Raw genomic sequence first — 17,226 nt, forward strand, 5'->3', positions numbered from 1 at the left:
CAAAACTTTAGTTTTGTGACAAGATGAAGTCAATTTTTAGATGAAAACACTTTCCTTTGCTACAATGACAAGTTGGCAACTGATTTAATATTGCAGCACTTCAGGAAAGTAGTTGAGAGAAAATAGATAATATTAGATAAAAAATGGCCAGAGGTTGACTTTACATGACAAAACAATAAGAAACTGGAGCTGCATCCTTCTCCTCCTCCGGTTCTGTCTTCTGTTAAATACTGTAGTGCACAGACTTTTTCATGACTGCAGAGGTTTCTGAGCATTAAGACATAGTCTGCTGCTTTCCAAGAGAGTAGAGACAGAGTTTGAGAGAAAATAGATTACATTGGTATACAAATTGCCCAGAGATTGAATTATTTACATGACGAACCAGTAAGAAACTGCAGCTGAAACACCCTCTTCCTCACTCCCTGTTTTCTGTTAAATACTATGGTGCAAAGACTTTTTCATGACTACAGAGGTTTCTAAGCATTTACAGTCTGCTGCACTTCAGGCGAGTAGAGATGGATAAAATAAAATGATGTTAGTATAAAACATATACAGAGGTTGATGTTACATGATGAAGCAGTAAGAACATGCAGGTGCATTCCCTCCTTCCTTCCTGCGTATGTGAAACACTGTAGTGCACAGACTTTTTGGTGACCACAGAGACTTCTGTCTGTGAAAGTTCTCATTTATCCAGGTCATGGTATATATCTGTAAAGAATAAATCAAGGCAACTGGATGTACTGTAGATTTCTTGAAAACGCTTCACTCGTTCTTCCAACGAGCTTTCTCAATTCTGAGAAACCTCAGAATTGAGAAAGCTCGTTGGAAGAACGAGTGAAACGTTTTCAAGAAATCTACAGTACGTCCAGTTGCCTTGATTTATTCTTTACAGATATACACAGAGACTTCTAAACATTTACAGACACTCTACAGGCAACAACAGAGAAGCTACCCGTACATGCCGATGGAAAAATGAATGGTAAAGAGGATTCCACTGTCCTCTATACAGTATTCTACAAAGTTTCACATTTGCATGGAAAAAACCTGCACTTTTCTTAAGCAAATTGATTAATAAACTAAAGAAATACGAATAGCCCACTGCAGGTACATATAATCGTAGAGAAGAGAGGGTCTCTTAGGAATGCAAATATTTTTCCTAGATTTATATAGAGAAACATGTATTTCATTTAATTGCTTCTTTACCTCCTAGATGGTGTACACAAAACCAATGTAATTTGACATTCTGGTGATAGGAGGTAATTCCTTCAGCAGAATATTTGTAACTACTCATAAATCATTTTGTTTGCAGTGATTAAACAGCCCTCACATTGTTGGAGAACAAATCTTTGCCTTTAACTTAGTGAATATAATTGTCCATATGTAAACAGGCTAATCCATGCGTAATGGAATGCAGATTGTGCTTTTTTATTATTAGCTTTTTATTCATTCAGATTAACAATTGCATGGAACCGTTTATACTAATAAAAATACTGCAACGCAGAATAAATCAAAGTGTAAGAGGTCATCCTATCACTATAACGCCTTTCCAGATGCACTAACAGCCAGAGCTCTGAGACTCTGGTTTATAGAATAGCATTAAATAATACCGTCTTTCCTGTATAGCTGATAGCAATAACAAAATTACAAAAGAAGTTGTCTCGTCATTGACAACCAATTTAATATGAAAACTGTCAGTCTGGACTTCAAAGCTTCAAGCAAACAGCCTATATTGCTGGGGATTTCAAAATGAGTTAGGGCTTGTTCACACGACCGTGCTGTTTTTTGCGGTCCGCAAATTGTGGATCCGAAAACAAAGGAGGCCGCCCATGTGCCTTCTGCAATTTGCGGAACGGAACAGGAGGCCCATTACGGAACTGCCAATTCTTGTCTGCAAAATAGACAAGAATAGAGCAGTGCTGTCCGCATCTTTTGCGGACCCATTGAAATGAATGGTTCCGTATACGGACTGTATACGGAACGCAAAATACGTTCATGTGAACGAGCCCTAAATCAGTTGTCAGTCCTGCAACAACTCTTTTTTATTCATTTTTATTTATTTATTTATTTAATTTATTTTACGCACTTATATAGCGCTACTATATTCCGCAGCACTTTACAGCCATTTGAAGGCATCTACTAACATAGGGTCCTTATGGATGAATGCATATAAACCTTAGCCATGTTTACATTTTACTAGAGAATCCCTTTAATTTCAACCATCAAAAAGAACTGTTTTGTCGTCTGAAGTAGAAATAAAATTTTCTTGATTTCAGTTTCAAGTGGTTTCGGTATCCCACTATACTTCATTATTTTAGCAAAGCTATGTTTTCTAGGACACATCTCTTATGAAGGGAATTCAATTTCCATTGATTGGTTTGGCCATTTTTGCTGACTAACTTGACATTTTTCTCTGGTTTAGAAAGTGCCTTGGAAGAAGAGACTAAATTTAATGCAATTTGGAGAAGCATAAAGACTGTGTTGGTATCTCGTACTAGTAAATGTAATTAACTGGCCTCTTCGAGCCATTCTGCAGAAACCTAAGCATTGTATCCAACTAAAGTTTACTTTCAGCTAAATACATTATACCAATACCAATAATAAGGTGAATAGAAGTCAAGTTATTGGAATGCAGTCATTATTTGTGATGTTTCTCCTATCATTACAATAATTAAAATGTCTGCACAGTCTAATTTTTCATGCATTTACTGTAGATTAGTTGGTGGGTCTTGTTTTTGGATTGTATCTGTAGTCCATATGCACCAACATTCAGAAGTAACTTCAGATGAAAAGAGGGAAAGAGGAAGTGAAACTGATATTGACTCATGCCAACATAACTAATACAATGGGGGAGATTTTATCAAAATTGGTGTTAAAAAAAAACTGGCTTAGTTGCCTATAGCAACCAATCAGATTCCACCTTTCATTTTCCAGAGAAATCTGAAATATGAAAGGTGGATTCCGATTGGTTGCTATTGGTAACTAAACTAGTTTTCCATTACACCAGTTTTGATAAATCTCCCAGAATAAGTTATTTTAATAGATTATTGGGGTAATTTATCAAACTGTTTTAGTTGCCCATAGCAACCAATAAGATTCCACCTTTCATTTTTTTATAGCTTCTTTGGAAAATAAAAGGAGGAATCTGATTGGTTGCTATGGGCAACTAAGCCAGTTCTACTTTACACCAGTTTGATAAATAACACCAAATATTGTGAAATAATCTGACCAACATGCTGGAGCCTAAAATAATATGTCTAATGGCTTACATTTGGCTGGTGGACATTATCTAGAGAAGTAACAGGCATCTAACATAAAGCCTAAAGATTATGTAAACCTAGCCATGTTCTTTGAACATTGAAGCTTTGTTAGGTTTCACATTGTAGTGAATCAGGCTGGTTCACATCATAAAAATATATAAAAATAAACAATTGCAAAATATTTGTTTATCTATATGAGATAATAGATTTTTAATGTTCAAATTTCACAGCACTTTGTTTGAATTGTCTTTTGGTGAAGGGATGGAGAACTGTCATAAATGTGGTAATATTTGAGCTTTATTATAATTAAAAGAAATGCATAGAAAATAAAAAACAAATCATTAGAAATGCCAAAATAGTAATATTAAGGGTATGTTCACATGGTCAGGTTTCTGCATGCGGTTTGGAAAAAAAAAAGCAGAAAATAATTCATAAAAGAGCAGAAGTTGTATCTGTCCTTTATACTTTCTCTCCTTTTATAATCCACTCCTCATTTTGACTTCCAAAACTGCATGAAGAAACCTGACCGTGTGGCCATACCCTAAAGTTTTCATGGAAAAAGTATGAAAAAGACCATATATACATGCTGTTCATTTAGATCTGACAATTAAATCCACCAGTTAGATCCAACAATTCACTATTTCAGTTAAAAAGATTTCTATAGATTTTCTGAAAAATATTGTTCTACTTTTATGCCACCATGACCAAAAATAGTTGTTGTGTACTCTGATACAGATATGTCTGCAAGTACCAGAATTGCTGCATACTTACCTTTCAGATTTGAGGGCAGAAAATCTGTAGTGGCATACAGTAGCAGAAAAGTGGAGCTCATCTACACACTGCTAAAAGTTTCAAGTTTGGGAATTAAAGGGGTTATCCCATAGTTAATGTAAAAAATTAAAATCATGTTACATGATATAATACATAACAATCTCTTTCTAAAAAAGCTATAAACTTCCCTGTACCTCAAATGGATCCGGAAATATCCACATTCATAGCTCCAATTGCGCTACTAAATTAATTTCAAGCTGGCAGCTTAGGAGATGTGTGCTTTCTCAGGGGGTGTGGCCTTTGTCATGGGGGTATGTCCTTTCTGCGTTACCTGTGACTATCACAGCTTCTATCAGTAGATTTGGATAGGGGTGACAATTGAAGGAACTGAACATGTGTGACCACCTCAGCAACGTGGACATAGAAATAAGTACAGACAGCAGTTGGAGCTATACAGATTTTATAAAATAACTTGGTAGCTGTCCTAAATTGTTAATCAAATGAGATTACAAAATTATTTAGATCCAGGTGCTGGTATAAAAAAATCTAGAATAATTTTCGTGGGATAACCTCTTTAAATTGCATAGGGATTTTCAAAAATATACAGCATGTTAATTCCTGGTGCATATTGGTCTCAGATTTGTTCCTCATCTTTCCCTCTCAGTTCGCCAGGAAAGTCAAAATCATACAGGCATGTGTATGAGCGTTTACTTTATTCTCCTAGCCTGATTATTCCATAGTCTTCTGCTAGTTTTTGTCTCCTGGCCATTTTTTGTCTCCAGACGCTGCAGCCAGTCACAGGTTTGTGGTGGGACCAGGGAAGCATTGCCATAGAAGGACCAGGAGAGGCGAGTATACAATAGTTTTCTTTTATTTTAGTTCCTCATCTGCTTTCTGATTAGAAATTGGCAAAAACATTCCACAACCTATTTTGTGTGGGTCTGTCGTGTAAATTTTTGGTGACGTTCTCCAGATTTCTTAAAAAAATATTCCATTGAAAATATGCTATGTATGAATGTACCATTCATTATACAGAGTGGTGTAGCAATTAGGACTTCAAAGGTTTGATTTGAAAACTGATCCATAGTATTGGGGTGGTCCATACAGCCCCTTGCCTGCTGTATAAGTGGGTGCTATGGAGGTGCAGTGCTATGTTTGTATAATTGCTCAATAATATGGTCCCTCTAGATGGAGCTACACAGCATGATGTCATCATATATAGTTGATATATGGGTGGTTAGGTCATGGGCTAAGGCATACATACACATAGGATAGCTTTTCCAGCAGGGTCTAGGAACTTCAGGAGATGCCGATGGTCACACAAAGGAAGACATTCTTTGCTTTGGAGTTTTCAAAATGGTGCATACAAGTTCTATTATTTCTTAGAATTATATTTCATTTCGTGAGTTTAAACCAAGAAATGTAAGAGTTTGTGCAATGCACCTTCCTGGAAAAGAAGAAAAGGAAAAACTTGTCAGCCAGACCTACTTTTACAGGAAATATCTGTAAAATTGCCACCTAAGGAAATGTAAAATAATCAGATGAAGCAGATTCCCTTCTGCATTTTTTTTTTCTCCTTCTTGTATCTCTTTGATCATATCTGATTTGTTAATGAATCCATTCCAGCTGAATGGGGATAGTGCTGAGATGGATAGAACAGATATTGCTTTACATGCAATTATTTTCTGTTAAAATGGAATTAAAAATTATTTCATGTGAGTTAAATGATTAGTTATTACAAATCACTTCCAGCCGTTTCATATAGAATACATTCTACTAAAACACTATTACCCAGTCTGGTTGGCTTTTTAACTGGGAAGTTTAAGACTGCAAATCCAAAATAACTGAGCTATCTTCACCATTAATGTATAGAGATTACTGCAGAATGATCCTCAAGTATGAAAATCGCTCAATCTTCTATTATAATTCAGTGGTCAAAGGGGTTGCCCCATGAAAAATATTGTACATTTTTTTTACACCAGCACCTGGATCTGAATACTTTTGTAATTACATGTAATTAAAAATGTATTCAATAAAATCTTTCAGCGCCTCCTGCTGTTTGTTCTTTTCCCTATTTCTCTGTCCACCTTGCTGAAGTGTCCCATGCTTAGTTTCATTCTTCAACTACCATCAGTTGTGATAGAGGGAGAAAGCTGTAGCAGAAAGGACATACCTGAGAAAGGATACTCCCCCCAACGCTGAGCTGTTAGCTTGAAATGAATCTACCCAAGCAAATGGAGCAATGAATGAGGAAAACTCTGAATCCATGTGAGGTACAGGGATAGTTCTAGCTTTATTTATTTTTTACATCAATGATGGATCAATCCACAGACAACTTAGGAAATTAAAATAGGGTTTTTTATTAAATGGTGAAAAAACTACAGAGGCAGAATATGTAACAGCATAGGGCTGCTGAGGAGAGGGGGCACAAGGTGGTTTCCCACCTTATTTTAATGAATAAAGGGAACCCATGCACGGATCATTTATTTATAAGTCTCAAGCACTAGGTGCCCCCAGACCTGCTTTCTGTGTATCCTACTGACAGCATAATACACTGTACTACATCAGCAACCAAAAAGAGTCATGTACCCCAAAATGATGCCAATGAAAACTTCAAGTAGTCCTGCAAAAATCAAGCCCTTACACAGCTTTATAGATAGAAAAATAAAAACATTATGGGTCTTGGGATGCAACCAAAAAATTTTTTAAGTGTTTTTATTGTGCAAAAGTAGTACAACTTAAAAAAAAAAAACATACATGTTTGGTACTGTTGTAATTGTACTGACCTAGAAAATAAAGTTATCATGTTATTTATGACAAAAAATGAATGTCAAACTTAGAACGTAAAAACTCAATGGCAGTATTGCTTTTTTTCCCAATCCCACCCCCAAGAAAAAACGAATAAAAAGTTAATAATTAATTTATTGTACCCAAAATGGTGTCATTAAAAACCACAACTTGTCCCACAAAAAATTATCCATTGTATGGCTACATAGACAGAAAAATAAAAAAGTTATAGCTCTTGGAAGGCGACAATGAAAAAAACAAAAAATAATTGCTTGTTTACTAAGACCTATTAGCTAAGTTACCATGCTATTTATGCCGCAAAGTGAATGTCACAAGAAATGCAAAGGTTTAGTATACACTGATGGTACTACTGGCATCTTGAAACTTAAATATAGTAGTCTGAACCCCATATTATATTGGTTGCATGAACAGTGGTTCTGGAAAAATATAGGTGTTTTTTAGAAAGGCACTATTACACAGAGGTTACGCTGATTTCCAACCCCTTCAGTAACATATACTGGAAGGCAACAAGAATGGCAGCCAAGCTAAGGCTTTGGTAATGCTATTTCCTATTAGCTATGTAAAACTGCAGAGGAATATACATATCCAGAATCTGCAACTTAGTTAGATGGAAAGATATGAATTATAAAATATTACACTGATTTATTTCAATTTGCACACAATTATTGGGAAACCACTAAATGCTGCAAGCAGAATGGGGGGGGGGGGGAATCATATCTCTAGTGAAGAAGAGAGAATCAATGGTGATTGAATTTGGGGTCCTAAACACCAAATAAATATTATATTAGGATATTGATTTGACCAAAGGAAGTAACTGGAGTTAATATCTTTGACTTATTGACTGCATAATGGAATATATGATTTAATCAGTAACATTGATGTTGCACCTTAAAATGAAATCACTTCTTAGCTGGTCAAACTTATGATGAAACCAGCATGCTTGTTTATGACTATGGGTTACTACAGGACTTTTCCTCATAAAGAAGAAAGATCAGGATTATACAATTGATTAAGTCTCTCTTGGGGCCTGTTTAGCTTTAAATTTGCTGATGTGTATATGAAGCTCTTAGGATCCTTGAAGAATGTAGACATATTTCTAGTCACTTCTTTGAAATTAAGTCTACTGAATCTCTTAATTTCTGTTGGCCCCATGACAACTATTCCTGCCATTTGCTCTGGTAAGTCAGCCTTGCCATAGGCAGTGTTTAGTAATACATAACCACTCATATCATTATTCACATGCTGATTCCTGACAAATGTGGATTGGAGCAATGAGCAACGAGGGACCACTGTCTGGTTCAAAAACTGCACCTCCTCGGACATGAAGAAACTTCAGCGTGCGGTGAAGACATAAAAGATCATCCGCACCACTCTTCCTTCCATTGCAGATATCTACTGAATATCAAGCGCTGTATAAAAAAGGGACTGAACATAGTGGGAGACATTTTCAACCCTGTGAACAATCTCCTTAACCTCTTACCCTCTGGCAGGAGGTTATGAAGTATCCAGACCTCCATAGCCATACTACACAAGAGCTTCTTACCACAAGCCATTAGATTGCTAAACAAAGAAGGGCTGAACTCGTCCACCGGGCTTGAGAAATGCTAGGTCCAATCTACTATTTTACTAAACTACAATTTTTTTATATTTTAATAGTTCTACAGCAACTTATGGGTCCCGGGGAAAACTATGTACTGTTGACGCTGTGTATAGTAGAAATGACAAATAAAGCTACTTATGACTTATGAGGCATGTATTTCTAAATTTCCTGAACCTCATCACGTTAGCAGATAACCAATGTAAAAGAGAGTTTCCAATAACATAAATATATTTATGGAATTTCCATTCATGAAATCATGGATATTTTCTTAGAGCAAGCTATATCCTCAATAGGGGTTGCTGAAGGTATAGTCTTCCAACTGAAGTTGTGCACTTATGCAATATTCTCAATCTTCCTAGATCAGAGAAGATGGAAGAAAACAGACCTCAATGGTGAAAGTAATGATATACCCATCTGTGCTGGAGCTGCAGCTGGTCCCATTTACTAGAAAAGAGGTGTACTGAAGTTCTCTAATCAGCATCTGAGCAAGAGAAAACCAGTAATGATTCTTCTACATGGACAAAGTTACAGGCAATTATTAAAAATGGACCTAACTTAACCAAAAATTGCCCAATCAGAGGAGGTGAGATTTGCATTTAAATGCAGCATTCATCTCCTCTATATGGAGATGAGTGATGGTTACAGTGATCGTTTGTTCCCTTAGAGAACTATTGTTTCAGGGCAGAAGATCCCTGTTCATATAGGAAAATGTGCTGCCCAGAAACAAACCAGCTCTTCCTCATTCATGGGGTAATCATTGGCACAATCAGGCCAGGAATGTTCATTCCCGATAATTGGCCTTAATTTCGGTTTATGTAAAAGGAACCCTAAACCAGTGCTGCAGTCACTTCATTATCAAGTTTGTGGGGGTCCCAGAGATCTGATCTCCACTCATCACGAAGTAGTATTATATCCCGGCAATGTATCATCACTTTTTAAGATGGGGAAACCCCATTACGTTTCAGTGTGAATGCCATGTCTAAGGCTGTCAAAGCAGCATTTATGGACTGCATGCCGCTAAAAGCGACAGGTTAGACAAGACGCTGAAATTAAAAGTATTTATAAATGTTTTATCTTTATTTCTAATTAGTTTATAAAACACGGCACTGGTAGTGAGCTCCAGTCAGAGAACAAGCAACTTGATCTGCATATTCATGGGACCAGCTGTTTTAGAAAAAAGGATCTGCATAAAACATGCGCTTGAACGGATGTATAAATCCTTTTAGTAGGCTAATTTTGTTGCAGCTTTAGCTTTCAAAGCAGCTCTGTGTCATGCATTTATAAATACACCTTGAGGTATCTTCCTAATTCCAAAGTGTGATTGCAATAATAGTAAAGTATAAACAGTTTAGTGGACTGATAAAGTTGGTTAAGACACTTAAGAAGGTACCTGAACAGAATTACTCCAAAAAGTTTTATTGAGGTTACAGGTACCTTGTTTCTCTAAGCATCAAAAATGGAAGATTTCAGACTGCAATGACTTATCTCAATCCCCTAATGACCCCTTCACGTATATATATCCGGCAATCCGGCTCTGTTTTACTCTAGCGTCGTGCAGAAAACTGAGGCTAGAACTGGTCCCATCATTTTCTATGGGATCATTCATAATTATTGATGACCAGCATAGGAAATATTCGAATTTGCCATAGTTCGCAAATTTTTGGCCAAATATTCACAATAAATTTGCAAATTCGATAATTCTTGATCCCCAGTCATTATTTTTTGATTGTGAAAATTGGCAATGTAATATATTCTTGATAAAAATCCATGATTAGAATATTTGTGATCAACACTATATGCTAATACGAATATATAGCACTAGATTCTAAATATTCTCAAATTCTCAAAGTGGCGATATTCACAATTAAGATTCACGATTTGAATATTCGCGCTCAACACTATTCATAATCATTGCGCATCAATTGTGGTGCTAAATATCAAATAGGGCTGGACAGTAAAACACTTCAAGCTACAATTTTTTGTTGAGCGCTATCAGTGTATAGACATCGGACCTGCACACTAAGGGGGCATTTACTAATCTATTTACAACACTTTTGTTGCATAAAGAGGTTGCAAATTTAGTCTGATGCAGTTTAGGTGGTAGAATTTGAGACTTTACCTTATTCGTGTATGGCGGGCCCGGACTCGCAAGTTTTTTGGGTGGCAAATGGCTTAAATCTACACCAACTGACATGTAGTTAAATCTGTCACATGGCCTGCCGGATGAAGACCCAAACTTTTGTAGAAAACTGCATCTCTACATAACTTTGGCCTCCGGCAGTGCAGAGGGTCTTAAGGTCAGCATGGAAATCACCAATCATAATAAATGTCCCTCTAAGTGTATATACATGGTAACACTGCTGCCTCCGTTGGTCGCATGATCACCAGGACAGCTGTTATATAGCAGAACTAGAACATTATCAGGCCTACTTACTGCTGCAATTGATGCTGCTATTCACCTAATAAGGCTATGTTCACACCTGCACCGGTTTTCCCTTTTTTTCTATCCCATTCATTTGATAGAAATGAATGGCACCCAATGGATGTCATTGACAATAATGGGGTCCACTGGGATCCCATTATGGAGTTTTGCAGCCTCCAACATAGATGTAAAGTGCGAAAAATTGGGAAATTATTAAGGCTACTTTCACACTTGTGGCAGAGTGATCCAGCAAGCAATTCGCCAGATCCGGCAAAACGTATGCCAACCGATGGCATTTGTAAGACTGATCAGGATCCTGATCAGTCTTAAAAATGCCTGATCAGTCAGAAAAATGCCTTGAAATGCCGGATCCATCTGTCCCGTGTCATCCAGCAAAACGGATCCTGCATTCCGGTATTTTTAATGCCGGATCCGGCACTAATACATTCCTATGGAAAAAATGTCTGATCCGGCATTCAGGCAAGTCTTCACTGTTTTTCGCCGGAGATAAAACCGTAGCATGCTGCGGTTTTATCTTTTGCCTGATCAGTCAAAATGAATGAACTGAAGACATCCTGATGCATCCTGAACGGATTACTCTCCATTTAGAATGCATGGGGATATACCTGATCAGTTATTTTCCGGCATTGAGCCCTTCAGATGGAAATCACTACTGGAAAAGAAAAAAGTGTAAAAGTACCCTAAATCTAGAAATTGGTGAAACACTATTTATCATGAGGAAAGGAAGCAATATATCAAAAAGATATCAGTTTAATTCGATGAATCTGTCAAATCCACGAATCCCTCGAATCTTGTTGGATTCGTGGGATTTGTGGACTTGAATCCCGACGTAATTTAGTCAAATTCAAATACGACAAATCGCGATATCCACCGCCATGCCGCACAGCGCAGTGGGCGGGTGTATCAACAGAAGGAGGAGGGGCTGGGCTCCGGCATCTGGATTAGGAATGACAGTGGGGACCGGTGCAGCCCCTGTATTCTAATGCACCGGCCCCGCTCACTGTAGTATAATCTTATCTAGCCTGCCTGTGCCGCCCACTTTATGAATGAAGCAGGCGGCGCGGGAGTGTGACGTAGTGAGTGACGCACCGCCCGCCCGTCCTCCGGCCTGCCTCCTCCCTCCTCTCTGCTACGGAACTTAATGTTGTAAGTAATACAGATGGATTACACATGATCATTATATCTTAACAATGCAGGTTAGAAAAGATTATACTACAGTGAGCGGGGCCAGTGCATTAGAATACAGGGACTGCACCGGTCATTCCTAATCCAGATGATGGCCCCCAGCCCCTGTATTGGGGGTCATTCACACTGCAGGGACACTGTTATGGGGGGATTTGTGGATGGCACATAGCATACGATGCTATATATGTGTCATCCACAGATCCCCCCATCACAGTGCCATCCAGAGATTATCATAACAGTGCCATCCACAGATTCCCCCCATAACAGTGCCATCCACAGAACCCCCCATAAGTGTTTGGATCACTTTGTTTCTTACACCGTTCACACAATTCTTATGTACAGGATTCGTAGGATTCGAGATTCGAAAGATTCAATATAATTAAGAATCTTTTCGGATTCTGATTTGGATTGGAAAAAAATTTGATTTGTCCCACCTATATTTAAAAAGTTATTGCTGTTTAGGCTATAAATTAAAAATTGCTACTTTCACACCTCCGGTTTTAATAACAGTAATTCTTCGGATCTGGCACTTTCGGATGTGGACAGAATGTCTGTCGGCTCCATTAGGTATAATGAGTCCAGTGGAGATCCATATGCATTCCGACAGACAAGCGGAGACTGCTGCATGCTGGTTCGTGTTCAGTTGATTCGCTTGTTGTTCCTTGAATAGCCATGCCGGAAGGTAGTCTTAAAAGTACCCATAGATGTGTATGGTATTAGGGGTTGAAGTCAACATACATGTATGGGGCCTTGTTTTTTTTGCAGAGGTGCTGGTCTCCCTATGGTTGGGCATAGGCTTGGGTAGATGAATATACTGTTCAAGGACTTTTGTCCCTTCCAAGACAGGGAATATTTGTCAGATCACATTCTGATAAGGAAATATTCGAGTATTACTAACTAAGCAATTTATAACTATATTTGAAGCAGCTCCAAATGAGATATTTTTCTTTAAAAGTCTCCAGTTGTATGTTACTTTCTCTAAAACAGATAACAGTATAGACTGTAATGTGAAGAAGATCCTTTTTTTCCCATTGAATATCAAATTAAACATTTTTGTCAGAGTTCCCTATCGAAAGTAGTAATGTACATCTTAATTTCTTAGTTTCTATTTCGAATCATTAGCAGAGCCTATTATCTCTGCTTTGCAAATTGCCCGCTGCATTGTCGCAGCATGTGATTTTAGCCCTATGGCACTTTGCTGAATTATGAGTTGCAGTTTTTGAATGAAAAGGAACAACATGTGTTCTAATAGCACAGTTTACGTTTTCATAATACGCAGATTTGAATTAGACTATGCTACAGAGTTTAGCTGTAAACTGGAAGGCAAAACTGGTAATTTGGAAATTGTGTTAAACCCCGCTGAAATGTTACCTGATTTGTCTCCCAGTCTCATTACCAGCTAATGCGCTGAAAAAGATATTAACATTGCACTAGTGGTTTCGGCAATAACAACTAAATCTGTATGTTCGCCTACAGACTGGTAGTAATTGGTGTAATATATCTAAAAACAAGTTGTAGAGATGAACAGGTATGGAGCCCAGACACATTACAATCAGCTAATGTTGTTATGCAAAGTCCTTAGCTAAGCATGATCCTGAAAACCTCATTACTTTTCTTCTACATCAATAGTACAGCAAAATAAAAATGTATACCGATATGACAAAATGTACCACATGCAGAATTCAAGATAAAACAGATTACTTAAAGGATAGCTTCACCAAACAATGCAACTTTTGTACTGAATATTGCAGCCTCAGAGGGATGCTGTATTCATTTTGAGATTGATAGCCTATCCTCAGGATAGGTCATCAATATCAGCTTGGTGGGAAGCGCAGAACATCTGTTTGAAGAGCTACTGTGAGCGATGCCGCCTTTTCACAGCTTGCCAAGAACAGCACTGTATATTGTAGTGACTGTGCTTGGTATCACAGATCAGCCCCATTCACTAGGCCACGTGACTGATAAATGTGACGTTATTGACCTAGGAAGAGGCTGCATCGCTGACTGGAGCATTGCAGCTTCTACAAATAGCTGGTCTTTGGGGGTTCCAGTTGTCGGACCACCTCTGGTGTTCTGGCATTAACTAGTTGAACTAGAGTGGTTATCAGGGGCGGACTGGGAACTTAAAGTCGTCCTGGAAAAAAAATAAAAGTGGCCCCATGTTGTAGGTGGGTCCAAATTGACAAATGGCAGAGCCAAGTAAAAGTAATTGGAGCCAGCAATACAATTTTCCAGGACAAAATACTATCCCAGGAGAGCCAAATACCACAGTACAGCCCACTATAGTGCCCCAGCAGAACCAAATACCACAGTGCAGTAGTGCACCACAAAATAATGCTCCAGCAGCACAAAATACCTCCCCAGAAGATGTCTCACTGTGGTGGACAGCATCTATCTTTCTACTCCAATTGACTCAGGATGGCAATACAGTTGAATTAATAACCTGTAGTCGCCAACCAGGTACATAGGTGCTTGATGCATCCAGCTCTAGGAGTGTCAGATCATTACTTCATAGCGGCCATAAGGAGGGCTCAGGCGGCCCCGTGGGCATTTGCTCACCTTGAAGTCTCCCTGTAGGGTCTATGGCCCCTCGTGCTTATCCCCCTTCATTACCAGGCACATTTTTCAGTTTTATCAATGGGTCTAACTGCAAATAATTATTTCATCTCTGAGTAGACCTACACATATTTCATATTATTTTTAATAAGGAACCATTAGACCTTTCTTTTTTGAAATTATGACAGGTATAATAATGATTTTTTTTATGTTCCCCCTTATGTATTCACATAAGGCTTTTTTTAATAAATGGAAACTATATATATATATATATATATATATATATATATATATATATATATATATATGTGTGTGTGTGTGTGTGTGTTTGTACCATATATTTTACACACAATGTTTTATGAATGAAAAAGGGGAATATGCATGTGTGTATGTAGTCTGCTACACTATTTCTAAAACTAATAACTATGGCAACTATTTTAATTTTAAATTATACTTTTTATTTATTTATTTACTATTTATTTGTATTTTTTTCTTGATGAAAAAAGTGAATCAATCCCTTCCTGCCACAGTCAGGGTAGGAAGAGGTTAATTCACAGATAGCAGGACAACAGTTCACTTTACAGCCAGCATGCTCAGCTAAGATCCTCATGTGAGAGATACCCCTGCTGGCTTTTCTTCACAGAGGATCACATGCCCAAAGACCACTTCTGCTGTTCTCTGGGATCTTCCCTGTGGCTATAGCTGTCTAATGACATTCACAAGGATCTGCAGTGCAAGATTGTAATGTAACCCACTGCTTTTATATGGCAGGTTACAATTAACAGCCTACCACCGCTGTGGTAGGCAAGTAGTTGATGACCTATCTGGAGGATAGGCATTTAACATATTTTTAAATACTTTTTGATGATGTTCTTTTTCATTTTCCACGTCAACATTTATATTTAAACAAAAACCGTAAAATTCTAGGTGCCACTTCTTGGTCTTTACAGATAGCTTTATTTCTATCTTTGGATTGGGGTTTGAAAATAAAAACCTTGAACTGACATAAAACCAGGGTATTACAAGTTTGAAATAAAATCTTCTGCCAAAGACACTGCGCTAAGGTGCCAAATAAAAGCTTAGCTACACCATCAAATTTCACACAATACAATAGTATCAATTAGCAATAAAAATTATCTTTAGATATGCATAATAACAGAGTTAACAAGGTTGAAAATAAACATGTCAATCTAAACATAATAGGTTGATCCAGAAGAAGGCAAAACAATCTTTTTGAGGTGGTTGTCAATTGCCCCATATTAGGGGTAAAAAAAATCATTCCAAATACGGCAATCGGAATAAATGTCCAAATCGGTGGCCAGAAATATAGTGCAAGAAAGAGACACATTTACACCTTTCGGGTGTCATTAGTCATAACTCACTCTTCTGATGGTTACAGGTCTAGGTGTGAAGAGAAGATCATTAAAAACACCTCTGCATTGTCAATTTGTATATTGGAATTTAACAGTCCCTAGGCCAGGCATGTCTAAACTGCGGCCCTCCAGCTGTTGCAAAACTACAACTCCCAGCATGCCTGGATAGCTTACAGCTATTAGGGCATGCTGGGAGTTGTAGTTTTGCAACAGCTGGAGGGCCGCAGTTTGGACATGCCTGCCCTAGGCCATCGTTTTTCCTACTGAAATATTTTGAAGGGTAAAGTGGCTTTCTCATGACAGAGATTTGATGACGTTTTAACTCCTTAGTGACCACAATATGCCTTTTTATGGTGGTCACTATGGAGCCTTAGGCTAGGCTGCCGTCTTTTTATGGCAGCCCAGTCAAAGCGCTGCAACGGGGGCTCTGTTTTCACATGAGAGATGCGCTTGTGCTCTAACAGCCCAGACCGACAGGAGTGCCGATCTGGGCTGTTTAACCCTTTACATGCCGTGGACAATGGCATCCGACGCATGTAAAGTGGTGACAGACGGAGCGGACACCCTCTGTCTTCCATTGGCACCCTGCAAATGCGATCATGAGGGGGCTGATGTGTGCAAAGGCTGGCTGGGGTCTGGTATAGGCCCCAAGCCAGCCTTTAGTACTTTCTAGCAGGCTGTGCTATGCAAAGCACTTACATTAAAATTCAATGCACTATAGGGATAGTGTATTGTATTTTAAAAGCAATCAAAATGTTGTCTGTTATAGTCCCCTTGTCGGACTTTTAAGCAGTAAAAACAAAAATAAAAAAACACATTTATTAATTAAAAAAATTTCAATAAAGAAACGCTTTTTTGCATTGAAAATATCCTTTTCAATGATAAAAATTGCTAAAAAAAATTCTCCCTCACATGTTTGTTATCGGCACGTCCATAACGACCCTTACTACATTATTCCCTATGGTGAACGCTGTAAAAAAAAATACAGAATTGCTAATTTATTCTTAGTTGCCACCGAAAAAACATAATATCAAGCAATCAAAAAGTGTAATTTACTCCAAATGTCATCCCACAAAAATCAAGCCCTTACACAACTCCATAGAAACAAAAATAAAAAAAGTTATTGGTCTTTTATGCCCAAAAAAGTCTTCCTTTTAAAAGAAGGGTTTTTAAACCCTATATGTATTTGGTATCGCTACATTCATACTGACCCAGAAAATAAAGACATTATAT

The 17,226-nt window shown here is 37.8% G+C and overlaps 1 protein-coding gene across 1 annotated transcript in view; it reads left to right on the plus strand.

Moving 5' to 3' along the window:
• Positions 1–17,226, plus strand: part of GRIN2A (glutamate ionotropic receptor NMDA type subunit 2A) — an 810,811-nt gene that overhangs the window by 69,595 nt on the left and 723,990 nt on the right. The window lies entirely within an intron of this gene.

The sequence above is a fragment of the Bufo gargarizans genome, chromosome 8 (genome assembly GCF_014858855.1).
Source record: "Bufo gargarizans isolate SCDJY-AF-19 chromosome 8, ASM1485885v1, whole genome shotgun sequence".
In the NCBI taxonomy this organism is placed as follows: Eukaryota; Metazoa; Chordata; class Amphibia; order Anura; family Bufonidae; genus Bufo; species Bufo gargarizans.